Here is a 13,012-nt window from a genome sequence, read left to right as displayed (position 1 = left end):
CTAGTTGGGGTCCTAAGCGCATAACTGCCACCGCTCATCAAGCCATGCTGAGGCGGCATCCCACATGCCACAACTAGAAGGACCCACAACTAAAATATATAACCATGTACTGGGGGGCTTTGGGGAGAAGAAGGAAAAATTTTTTAAATTTGTTTTAGTTAAAAAAAAATTTTAAAAGGGAGGTGACATTGGATCTGAGTCTTGAAAGAAAAGAAATTTGCAGCATTAAGGAAATTACCTAACCCCTCCAAGCCTCAGTTTCCTCAGTTTAGAGGGTTATTGTAAAGATTAGGGGGGATATTATGTAAAGTACTTATTACAGTGTCTAGTACATTATTGGCACTCAAAAAATTTATGTATAATTATTTACTTTAAGGAATTGGCTCTGATTGTAGGGGCTGGGAAGTCTGCAGTCTATAGGGCAGATCAGCAGGCTGTAGATTCTTGCATGATTTCTATGTTACAGTCCTGAGGTAGAATTCTTTCTTTCCTGGGAAACCTCCGTTTTTTGCTCTTAAGGCCTTCCTCTGATTGGATGACACCTACCACCGTTATGGAGGATAATCCTTTTACTCAAAGCCAGCTGATTGTAGATGCTAATTACATCTACAAAATAATTTCACAGCAACATCTAGACTAGTGTTTGACCAAACAACTGGACACCATAGCCTAGCCAAGTTGATACAGAAAATTAACCATCAAAGAAGTCATTCCACGCAGAGGCTATTCCAGACAGGAACTATAATACATTTTCCCATTTGATTACACTTTTTGAAAAATCACTCTTTGTTAAACTAGTAAAATAAAAATGTTAAAGAAGATTAGGTTTGATTATGAAAAACAATTTATAGCATGGTTTATAGAAGTATGAACACCTAGGTAAAATCACCATAACATCTTAAAGTTAGAAGGCATCTCATAGCTCTTTGAATCCAACTCTCACTCTGGAGAGATCTCTCGTGCAATATACCTGGAAAATGGTCACCTCTAGATTCTTCTTGAACATTCTAGTGGTGGAAGAAGCCCCAATCTCCTAAGAATGTCCATTCTTGGACAGTTCTAATTGGAAATTTTTTCTTTACGTGGTACTTTCTTAGATCAGCACCTCTCTTATTAATAGTTCCTTCTTACCTATCAAAGACTAAACTTATTCTGGTTTTTTGCCCAATGTCAAATAGAATATTTGCTTATACTTGCCCTAAATGTTCATCTATTAGGTCAAAACTTCCTTCTTAGACATTCAGAGAGCTTCAAGACAGCTTGATTTCAAAAGCCCATGCAGGCTTTCTCCTATTGCAGCTTCTAGTTCGTCTAATAAGAAAAGGTCTACCTGCCTGCTCCAACTGACAGTCTTCCCTATACTTTGTAAAATTCCCGCCTTTATGCTCCTGTAGCTTCTTTCCTTTCATGATCAAGAGGGAAGAGAGAGAAATATGTAAGCAGCATTTAGCTGCAGGCCTTTGGGAAGTATGATTTTCTTCAATCCCAAACAGAAGGGTAAAGCTTTCTATTTTCTTGAGGTGAATAACTTGCTCCTAGCTCCATTTCACCCCTTTCCAACCTGCCTGGTCTCTCAGATAATCTGTGAATGGGGCCCTGTAGACCTAAACCTGGCCCTGATGGCTGTGAACATATCAGCAGAATGGACAGCTGTCAGATTAGTCTCAGACAGAAGACAACTCAGAGATGTACTTTTTTATTCCTCTTCCTAGGTGGAGGATTCTGACACAGAGTTCCTCAATGATGACCTTCCATGCTCCAGAGTGATCAGGTAAACTGTACCAGGAATGAGAATTCAGGTAGCCTGACCATCAAGATACTCAATTCAGCTTTGCCTCCCCTTCTTGGTTTGAGAAGCTGAGTGAGAAGAGAGGCCCAGCCCTGGCCTCTGTTGTCAAATGGGACGGCCTCCCTGACCCACTCCCTTTACCACTTTCACTCTGTGGGGTATAGAGGAAGGATGTGGGGAGCTGCATAGTCTCGGGGTGAGGGAACAGGGAGGGGTTCATGACAGTGTTTGCCTAGGTTGTGCTGACCAAGCCTCCAGCAGGCACAGAAGCCAAGCCCAAATTCCAGTTCCAGCAGTTGCCATCAGCAGCCGCTGGTGCTAGAAAGGGGCAGCTGGGGAGTCTTGGGGTCCTGGCAGAGATCTAAGTTCAGATCAGCCATGCCACTAGTCCAGGAGGTGGGGGAAGGGGTGTCACATAAGGAGTGGAAAGAATCAGAGACCATTCTCCCCCGTAGACACCGTGGGCTTGAGCTCCTATGCAGCTCTGGGCTGAGCACTGTGGGGGAAGAGGAAGACAAAGATGCAGGCTTACCCTGATTTAAACCAACTCAATGCACAAAAAATCACAGTTGGAATTACACTATTAGAACTAGAAGGGCTCTGAGAGTGATGTCAGCATCATGGCAGAGTGAGCTTTCTCAGTAATCTCTCCCCTCCACCATACAACAAAAAAGACATTCAGGGGCCAGGCCCATGGCCAAGCGGTTAAGTTCGTGCACTCTGCTTTGGTGGCCCAGGGTTTCGCTAGTTCAGATCCTGGGTGCAGACATGGCACCACTTGTTAGGCCACATTGAGGTGGCGTCCCACGTGCCACAACTAGAAGGATCCACAACTAGAATATACAACTACGTACTGGGGGAATTTGGAGAGAAAAAGCAGGAAAAAAAAAAAAAAGAAGATTGGCAATAGTTGTTAGCTCAGGTGCCAATCTTTAAAAAAAGAAAAAAAACAGACATTCATACTCCAACAGAGGACATCCAGACACAACACAAAAGATGTCTGAGAGACCCATGCAGCCATATAACAGAGGGCGGAGAGGTTGGAGCCCCTCTCAGAGGATGTGGAATGAAGTAAGAGAAAACTTCGCTCCCTCCCCAAAAGACTGAAAACTGGGCCCATGGGCAGCCACTGAGAGGGAAGGAATGGGGGAGGGGATGTTCATTCATGGGAATGTGAAAGATCCCCAGGGCTCTTGCAGGCCAGAGGGATACCCTCTACCAGGGTGAAAGCTATCACAGGGGGTGACCTCATCAAGCCAACACCCAGGAGAGCAGATAGTAAGAGCAGAGCAAGAAAACCCCAAGAGCAATCAGAAGAAAGAACCCCTCCCCCTCACCCGCCCAGTGCCAGCTCCGGTTCCTGGGATCTCAGCTGAAGGCAGCGGGCTCAGAATACACAGCTCTTGACCCCCACCCAGTGGTGACAGGCAGTAACTGTGACCAAATACTACCATGATGTGCAAAAACAGAGCCACATCCTATAGCAGTACCAAAAATTATATTAAATCTCCAGACCAGAGAGAAAATGACAAGTACCCAGAAATCAGTCTTGAGGACACAGAAATATGTGATCTAGATGACAGAGAATTCAAAATAGCTATCATCAAAAAACTCAATGAGTTAAAAGAGAATGTAGAGAAACAATTCAACAAGTTCAGGAGTTACTTCACAAAAGAGACTGAAACTATAAAGAAGAATCAATCAGAAATATTGGACATTAAAGACACAATGGAAGAGATAAAACAAAATGTGGATTCCCTGAATGCTCGAGCAGACATCATTGAGGAGCAAATTAGCATAATCGAGGATAGGCATGTTGAAATGCTCCAGATAGAGGAGGAAAGAGAACTAAGACTAAAAAGAAATGAAGAAAGTCTCTGAGAAATATCTGACTCAATTAGGAAATGCAACATAAGAATTATAGGTAGTCAAGAAGGAGAAGAGAAGGAGAATGGAGCAAAAAGCTTGTTCAAAGAAATAATAGCAGAGAATTTCCCAAACCTAGGGAAGGAGATGGAAATCCATGTGAAAGAGGCTACCAGATCTCCTAAATAGGTCAATGTAAAAAGACCTAATGCAAGGTATATAGTAGTGAAACTGGCAAAAGTGAATGACAAAGAAAAAAATACTAAGGGCAGCAAGGAAGAAGAAAATATCTACAAAGGAACCCCTATCATGCTTTCAGTGGATTTCTCTGCAAAAGCCTTACAGGCTAGGAGAGACTGGAATGACATATTCAAATCTTTGAAGGACAAAAACTTTCAGCCACGAATACTCTATCCAGCAAAAATATCCTTCAGATATGATGGAGAAATAAAAACTTTCCCAGATAAACAAAAGCTAAGGGAGTTCATAACCACAAGATCACCCCCCCACACACACAAGAAATCCTCAAGAAGGCCCTCATACCTGAAAAAAAAAGTGGAGAAAAGGGTTACAAAACACAGAGTAATGAGACAAATAGGTAGACAAAATCAGAAAATCATAGCTTTAGATCAGAACAGTTTAGCAAATACTCAAATATAGCATTAAAGATAAAGAGAAGGAAAACACCAAAACCAAAGATAATCTTGTCATTTTAACCACAAACTCACAACACAAGATGGAATAAGAAGTGAGAAAAACAACTTAGGAGGGTAAGAGGAAAGGGACTGAATTGATTTAGTCTAAGGAAATAAGAGGCCATCAGAAAATGGACTATCTTATCTATGAGATTTTGAATACAAACCTCACGGTAACCACTAAACAAAAAAGCAGAACAGAGAGACAAATAGTAAATAAGGATAAAACAAAGAAATACAACATTAAAAACTACATAAATCAAGTGGTAGACCAAAACACATGGGACGAGAAACAAAGGAAGTGCAGGAGAATCCGAAAATGGCAGCATTAAGCCCTCATATATCAATAATCACCCTAAATGTAAATGGATTGAATTCTCCAATAAAAAGACACAGAGTGGTGAGATGGATTAAAGAACAAGACCCAACAACATGCTGCCTCTGGGAAACACATCTCAGTTCAAATGACAAACACAGGCTCAGAGGGAAGGGATGGAAAACGATACTCCAAGCTAATGGCAAACAAAAGAAAGCAGGTGTTTCAATGCTTATATCAGACAAAGCAGACTTCAAGAGAAGACAGGTAGGGGCTGTCCCTGTGGCCGAGTCATTAAGTTCACACGCTCTGCTTCGGCAGCCCGGGGTTTCACTGGTTTGGATCCTAGGCATGGACATGGCACCCTTTGTCAGGCCACAATGAGGCGGCATCCCACATACCACAACAAGAAGGATCTACAACTAAGATATACAACTATGTATTGGGACTTGGAGAGAAAAAGCAGAAAAAAAGAAGAAGATTGGCAACAGTTGTTAGCTCAGGTGCCAATCTTTAAAACAAAAATAAGATAAGACAGGTAAAGAGAGACATAGAGGGGCAGTAACCAAAGGGACACTCCACTAAGAAGACAGAACAGGGGCTGGCCCCGTGGCCGAGTGGTTAAGCTCGCGCGCTCCGCTGCAGGCGGCCCAGTGTTTCGTCGGTTCGAATCCTGGGCGCGGACATGGCACTGCTCGTCAGATCACGCTGAGGCAGCGTCCCACATGCCACAACTAGAGGAACCCACAACGAAGAATACACAACTATGTACCAGGGGGCTTTGGGGAGAAAAAGGAAAAAAATAAAATCTTTACAAAAATAAATAAATAAATAAATAAATAAAACAGGCAGTTATAAAAAAAAAAAAAAAAGAAGACAGAACACATAAATATCTATTCACCCAACACAGAAGCACCAAAGTACATAAAGCAACTATTAACAAACCTAAAAGAAGATATTAATAATAAAACAATAACAGTAGGGGACCTCAACACTCCACTCACATCAATGGATAGATCATCCAGACAGAAAATCGACAAGGAAACAGTGGAATTAAATGAAAAGCTAGACCAGTAGGACTTAATAGACATATATAGAACACTTCATCCAAAAACAGCAGAATACATATTCTTCTCAAGTGTGCACAGAACATTCTCAAGGATAGACTGTATGTTGGGAAACAAGGTAAGTCTCAATAAATTTAAGAAGATTGAAATAATAACAAGCATCTTTTCTGATCACAATGCTATGAAGCTAGAAATTAATTACAAGAAAAAAGCTGAGAAAGGGATAAAGATGTGGAGACTAAACAACACGCCATTGAACAACCAATAGATCATTGAAGAAATTAAAGGGGAAATCAAAAAATATCTGGAGACAAATGAAAATGAAAACACATCATACCAACTCATATCGGATGCAGCAAAAGCTGTATTAAGAGGGAAATTCATCACAATACAGGCAGACCTTAACAAACAAGAAAAATCCCAAATAAGCAATCTAAAATTACACCTAACTGAGGTAGAAAAAGAAGAACAAATAAAGCCCAAATTCAGCAGAAGAGAGAAATAATAAAAATCAGAGCAGAAATCAATGCTATTGAAACAAAAAAGGCAGTAGAAAGAATCAATGAAACAAAGAGCTGGTTCTTTGAGAAGATAAAGAAAATTGACAAACCCCTAGCCAGACTTACAGAGAAAAAAAGAGAGAAAGCTCAGATAAATAAAATTAGAAATGAAAGAGGAGAAATAACAACGGATACCGCAGAAATACAATGGATTATATGAGAATACTACGAAAAGCTATATGCTAACAAAATGGACAATCTAGAGGAAATGGATAAATTCTTAGATTCTTACAACCTCCCAAAGCTGAATCAAGAAAAAAATAGATAGTCTGGGGGCTGGCCCCGTGGCCAAGTGGTTAAGTTCGCGTGCTCCGCTGTGGCGGCCCAGGGTTTCGCCGGTTCGGATCCTGGGCTCGGACATAGCACCACTCGTCAGGCCACATTGAGGTGGCGTCCCACATGCCATAATTATAAGGACCTGCAACTAAGATATAAACTATGTTTGGGGGGGATTTGGGGAGAGAAAGCAGAAAAAAAAAAGAAGAAGATTGGCAAGAGTTGTTAGCTCAGGTGCCAATCTTTAAGAAAAAAAAATCAGCTTCCTTCTAAAAAAAAATAGTCTGAATAGACCAATCACAAGCAAAGAGATTGAAACAGTAATCAAAAGCATTCCAAAAAATAAAAGCCCAGGACCAGAGAGCTTCCCTGGAGAATTCTACCAAACTTTCAGGGAGGATTTAATACCTATCCTTCTGAAGTTATTCCAAAAAATTAGGGAAGATGGAATGCTTCCCAATACATTCTACAGGCCAACATCACTCTGATACCAAAGCCTGACAAGGACAACACAAAAAAGGAAAACTACAGGCCAATATTGCTGATGAACATAGATGCAAAAATCCTCAACAAAATATTGGCAACCCAAATACAGCAATACATCAAAAATATCATACATCATGATAAAGTGGGATTTATACCAGGGACACAGAGATGGTTCAACATCTGCAAATCAATCACTGTGATACACCACATTAACAAAGTGAGGAATAAAAACCACATGATCATCTCAATAGATGCAGAGAAAGCATTTGACAAGATCCAACAGCCATTTATGATTTAAAAAAAAACACTCTTAACAAAATGGGGATAGAATGAAATTATCTCAACATAATAAAGGCCATATATGACAAACCCACAGCCAGCATCATACTCAATGGGGAAAAACTGAACGCCATCCCTCTAAGAACAAGAAATAGACAAGGATGCCCACTATCACCACTCTTATTCAACATAGTACTGGAGGTTTTGGCCAGAGCAATTAGGCAAGGGAAGGGAATAAAAGGAATCCAAATAGGGAGTGAAGAAGTGAAACTCTCACTGTTTGCAGACAACATGATCTTATATATAGAAAACCCTAAAGAATCCATTGGAAAACTATTAGAAATAATTAACAGCTACAGTAAAGTTGCAGGGTACAAAACTAAAAATAGAAATAACATATGACCCAGCTATCCCACTACTGGGTATCTACCCAAACAACTTGAAATCAATAAACCAAAGTAACGTATGTACCCCTATGTTCATTGCAGCACTATTCACAATAGCCTAGATGTGGAAATAATCGAACTGCCCATCAACTGATGATTGGATAAAGAAGACGACAATGGAATACTACTCAGCCATAAAAAAGACAAAATTATCCCATTTGCAACAACATGGATGGACCTGGAAGGAATTATGCTAAGTGAAATAAGCCAGACTGAGAAAGACAAACACCATATGATTTCACTCATATGTGGAATATAAACAAACACATGGTCAAAGAAAACAGTTCAGTGGTTGCCAGGGGAAGGGGGGTGGGGGGTGGGCATAGGGGGTGAAGGGGAGCACTTATGTGATGACAGACAAGAAATAATGTACAATTGAAATTTCACAATGACGTAAACTATTATGAACTCAATTTTTTTTTTTGAGGAAGATTAGCCCTGAGCTAATATCTGCTGCCAATCCTCCTCTTTTTCCTGAGGAAGACTGGCCCTGAGCTAACATCCGTGCCATCTTCCTCTCCTTTACACATGGGACGCCTACCACAGCATGGCTTTTGCCAAGCAGTGCCATGTCCGCACCCGAGATCCGAACCAGTGAACCCCGGGCTGCCGAGAAGCAGAACCTGTGCACTTAACCACTGTGCCACCAGGCCGGCCCTATGAACTCAATTTAAAAAATGCAAAAAAAAGCAGAACTAGAAGGGCTCTTAACAATTATTCGCCAGGGTATTTGAAAGAAAAATAATAAGTGATGAATCCTCATTTTCAAATGAAATCTTACACAAAACAGAAATCTTACACAGGATCTAAAAAGATGAACGTGGAGGCTGCTCTGGGTTAGGGAACCTGGGCCTCACTTCCTCTAACTGCCCTCTCCACCTCCACCATTACCTCTCTATGGCTCAACGGAAAGCATTTTGCTGGGCTACCAAGACTTCAGTTTAGAGGTGGGGAAACTGAGACCTAGAGAGAGGAGATGAACTCAAGATCATGCAACCAGTAACAGTAGAGCTAGGCTAGGACTTCCCACCACAGCACACTGTCCTTCAATTCAGTGCAAAAATTGAGTTTTTCTATAGAGTCCTCACCCCTGGGTTCACTTAAACTGCAAGTTCCCCCAGTATATGGAAAATCTATCTCTATCCACAAAACATATTCTCACACTAACTTGTTTAGACAGGTCTGCCTTGCCTTCAGTGAGGTGGGGAAAAGAGATGTGGGTGAGAAGGGTACAGGGTATATAGGTGAAAAGCAACACTTAGAAAGTCACATACTGGGGCCAGTCCAGTGGCATAGTGGTTAAGTTGGCACACTGTGCTTTAGCAGCCTGAGGTTCACAAGTTCAGATCCCCCGCATGGACCTATGCAGGTGTCATGCTTATCAAGTCATGCTGTGGTAGGCGTCCCACATATAAAATAGAGGAAGATGGACACAGCTGTTAGCTCAGGGCTGCTCTTCCTCAGCAAAAAGAGGAGGATTGGTGGCAGATGTTAGCTCAGGACTAATCTTCTTCACATACACCAGAAAAAAGTCACATACTGCCGAAAGGTAATAAACACAGAGAATTATCAAGATCCACAATTACTGAGAGAAATCTTTTGTGTTTATTTAAGCTAACTTTTTACATTATAAAAATAATATGTCTATAATTTTAAATTTTTCAAATAGAATAGAAGGGAAAATATGAATAATTTTCCTCCACCTCCAACTATTTACAGTTCCTTCCAGAAGTTTTCAATGCATCCATAAACATTTACCCAAATGCAATTATGCTCTCCATACCATTCTTCATCTCACTTTTTTTAAACTTAACAAGATATCTTAGTGATACTTCCATATTGGTACATCCAGATCAACTTCATTCTCTTTAATAGCTGCAAATCATTCCATTCCATTAGATTGCTGCCAATTCTTTTTTTTTTCTGAGGAATATTAGCCCTGAGCTAACTACTGCCAATCCTCCTCTTTTGCTGAGGAAGACTGGCCCTGAGCTAACATCTGTGCCCATCTTCCTCTACTTTATATGTGGGACGCCTGCCACAGCATGGCTTGCCAAGCAGTGCCATGTCCGCACCCGAGATCCCAACTGGTGAACCCCGGGCCACTGAAGCAGAACGTGGACACTTAACTGCTGCGCCACTGGGCCGGCCCCCAATTCTTTGCTAATAAAAAGCAGTGTTGCAATAAATAACCTTGTGTGTGTGTGTGTGTGTATATATTTCTTTGCACAATTGTGGGAGTGTATCAGTATTCCTAGAAGTTAAATTGCTGAGTCAGAAAGTGTATACACTTTTCAAATTTTGATAGATACTGGACTGCCAGACTGCCGAGGGAAACCCCTGACTGGACTTGTTGGGGACCAATCTCTGGTCCTGAGCTGCTCCCCACTGGAACTTCCTTTGCTCTCCTCCCAGCTCTGTTTGGTGACCCTCAATGTCCCTTTGTCTGGGGCCACTAACGGTCTAAGGAGCAGACCTACAGTGCCACCAGCAGGGAGAGGCTGAGCTGTATAGGACATTTTGGGTTTTCCTTGCCTCCTCCAACCTGAGGCCGGTATCCCTAGTAAAGAGGACTGATCGAATCCTTCCAGCTGTTAACGTCAAGGTAAACAGGGCCTGTTGGCCAAGCCCTAACCACCCCAGTACCCTGACACTGGCCCAGCCTCATTCAGGAATTCCCAGTATGCTCCAGCCTAGCAGCTCCATCCCCCAAATCCAGAGCCACGCTTTCAGCCCAGCCCCCATCACTTAGTCCTCCCGCTAGAGAGAAGAAACACTGCCCCTTCAAGGGGAGCTCCCACGTGGAGGATGGAGACACAGTTCCTTCAGGACCCCTTCCTCTGCCAGAGGGGAGAGACAGGAAACACAACACTTATCAAAGGAACTCATCCGCATATGCAAATGTACTCCAAACGACTTGAGGGAGCCTCAATAAAAGTGAGGGGCTGAGAAGACTCTTGGACGAGGGGAATTCTGAAGTGGTTTTGGAGGAAGAACTTGGAGAACTGATAGGGGAGTGGGAGGAGGGTCTTGAAAAGTAGAGGTAACAACTGCTAACATGTTTTGAGCATTTACTATTTGCCAAGCAATGCACTAAGCACTTTACATGTATTGTCTCACCCTATGCAGCGGTACTCTCATTATCCCCATTTTAGATGAAGAAATGGAGGCACAGAGAGACTCAGTGTCTTGCCCAAGGTCATACACCCAGCAAGTACTGTAGTCAGGAGTCTGACCCAAGTACTACTCGCTTGGCCCCTACGGGTGGGGGTAGGGATGGGGACAAGGTCCCAATGTCCAGAGTAGCTAGTTTGCACCCCTGCAGAGTTGCCGGAAGGCAGAAGGGGGAGGGGATAATGAGGATGATGGCTGCCCCCTCTCCCCACCACAGCCCCTGGAACTGACTCCCAACCCCTTCTCGCCTTCCAGGACTAATGACTGGCAAGTGCCTGGAATTCCTTCTTTGTAAAAATGTTTCCCAGCCTCTCCCACCCCAGACTTCCTTCAGTGGCCCCCGACAAGTCCTGCAGGACCTCCTGTGACAGGATCTGGAAGGGAGAAGGAGCTGACAAACAGCTTGTGTCGGGAAGAGAGGCTCCGCCCCCCCCAGTCGTCCCTCCCCCCAACCCCAACCCCGACACACACCAAGGCCATCCCGTGCTAGAGGGCTGGAAGATCGTCCAGGGTGCTTCCACATCTCATTTAGCCCTCTGTACCTTTGATAAAGGATAGTGACATGGGGAAACTGAGGCTCAGGGAGATTTCTGACTCAGGCATATGAGACTCCAAAGTCCTTTTGACTCCACAGTTCTGCATCTGCGTTTTGGAACAGAGACCCACACAGTCAGGATCAGGCTAAACTGCAGGGGACTTTTAAAGTTGGGTCCCAGAAAATGGGCTAGAGCTGCTTATTAAATTCCTGTTGCCTCATCTCCAGCTGGGTCTTGCAGGGTAATTATCACATTTAAACGAGTAATGGTAGTTAGGATGAATTGTATTAGTACGTCGGATTGTTAGCAAGAAAAACTATCTGAAACACTCTTGTAGTTCCTGCAGGCTAGGATGAGCTACAGAGTAGAAGCTGAGAGAGGCAGAGGCTGGACTGCCGTCGTTGGGGAATCATGCCCACCCTCCCCTACCGCCTGGGGCCTCTGTGTTCCAGGAGGTAGAAGGCGGTATGGCTGGTCTCGGATTGTCAGGGTCATCCTCTGTCCTGGGGAACCTGCAGAGACTGACAGGCTGGCCCTGGAGCCCAGGGCCTAGTCAGCCTTCTGATGGGCAGCAGCTACTGGAAGGGCCTCCCCACAACTGCTCTGAGACCCTGGTGGTCCTGTGCATTGAGACTGCCTTCCCATATCAACACACGTGGTGAGCAGAGAGGAGCTGAAGACACTCAGGAATTACTGGAGGCCAGGCGACGAGAGGACATGGACCTGGACCACAGCAATGCCATGGCTTTCCCAACCATCCTAGCCCTGGGCTACTTCCATCCTTGACTTCCTGTCACAACACACCCCGTCCTCACTGGCCCTCCCTGGGGCTCTGCAGGCGGAGTGGGCATTGGATCTGCTCGTGGGATTTAACAATTGATTGCCCTCTGATTTCTTTTAGAAGAAAAAAAAGAATGAAGTCCACAAATTGTCAGGGCAGCGGAAGGAAAAATTCCTGCTTCCAGATTCCGATACTGTCAGCCTACTATTCTAAATGCCTTACATTTACTTCGTGTAATCCTCACACAACTCTGAGGTAAGGCTTATTTTTATTCCTTTTTTTTAAGCAGAGGAAAGGAAAGCACCGGGAAGCTGCCTCCATCGAAACCCCACGACTGGCACACGGCGAGGCCAGGATTAAAACCGAGGGAATAATAATTGGAAGGTGGTTCCGATGGTCAAATGTGCAGTTATTTTTTCTAGCATCTAGTAAGGGCAACATTTTTTTGTCTTTTCACCATTGTGGATTGACCAGGACAGAATAAACCCCCTCAAAATGTATATGCTAGAGTAATAAAAAAAAAAAACTTCCGTCTTTGGCATCTCCTTGTCAAATCTGAACCGCTGCTCTGGACCGCAGAATTCAGGGACTTGAACACAGGGGAGGGCAAAAGGAACGCGTAGTAGGGCATGCTATCGGGAGTCTGAGGGGAAAGTTCCAGTCCTAGAGTGGCCCCTAACCCATGCTCAGCTCCTGAGGCGGTGACTCTGAATCATTCCTTTTTATTGACCAGTTGCAGCC

The sequence above is a fragment of the Equus quagga genome, chromosome 11 (assembly GCF_021613505.1).
Source record: "Equus quagga isolate Etosha38 chromosome 11, UCLA_HA_Equagga_1.0, whole genome shotgun sequence".
NCBI classification, from domain to species: Eukaryota; Metazoa; Chordata; class Mammalia; order Perissodactyla; family Equidae; genus Equus; species Equus quagga.
This window is presented reverse-complemented; position numbering follows the sequence as displayed.